We start from the raw sequence: 371 nt of genomic DNA, 5'->3' as shown, positions 1-371 counted from the left end.
CCCCCCCGGGGCTCCGAAGGACCCAGCTGGAGCAGCAGCCGACACCTGGCGCGAGGGATGGGCAGTGCCCCGCCACCCGCCTCCTCTCACTGCCCTTTTGAGCATCCCGACACACAGGTTTTAGAAGAGCACCCTGACGGCTTGACCTCTTCAGCCAGAGGTTTTCCGGCTGATTTTGTTACCCAGGGCTGATCGAGCGGTCACGAACAACCACGATAATCCCACGCGCAGCACGCGGCAGACACGGCGAGAAGCTGCAGGAGGTGCCAGGTGCTGCTCAGGGCAGACCCCTCACCACGGCCCAGCCCAGGTCTAACTCGCTGCCTGCAGGCTCTAATGCCTGGAGCAAGGTGCCAGCAGGAGCAGGAGGT

At 64.2% G+C, this 371-nt stretch overlaps 1 protein-coding gene across 1 annotated transcript in view; it reads right to left on the bottom strand.

The window, feature by feature from the left end:
* Positions 1-371, bottom strand: part of FRMD5 (FERM domain containing 5) — a gene marked incomplete at both ends in the record, with an annotated part of 10,953 nt that overhangs the window by 2,978 nt on the left and 7,604 nt on the right. The gene's annotated exons all lie outside the window — the stretch shown is intronic.

The sequence above is a fragment of the Buceros rhinoceros genome, unplaced genomic scaffold, assembly GCF_000710305.1.
Source record: "Buceros rhinoceros silvestris isolate BGI_N320 unplaced genomic scaffold, ASM71030v1 scaffold22803, whole genome shotgun sequence".
Lineage (NCBI taxonomy): Eukaryota > Metazoa > Chordata > Aves > Bucerotiformes > Bucerotidae > Buceros > Buceros rhinoceros.
The sequence above is the reverse complement of the archived record's forward strand: the minus strand, read 5'-3'. Positions and strand labels throughout refer to the sequence as shown.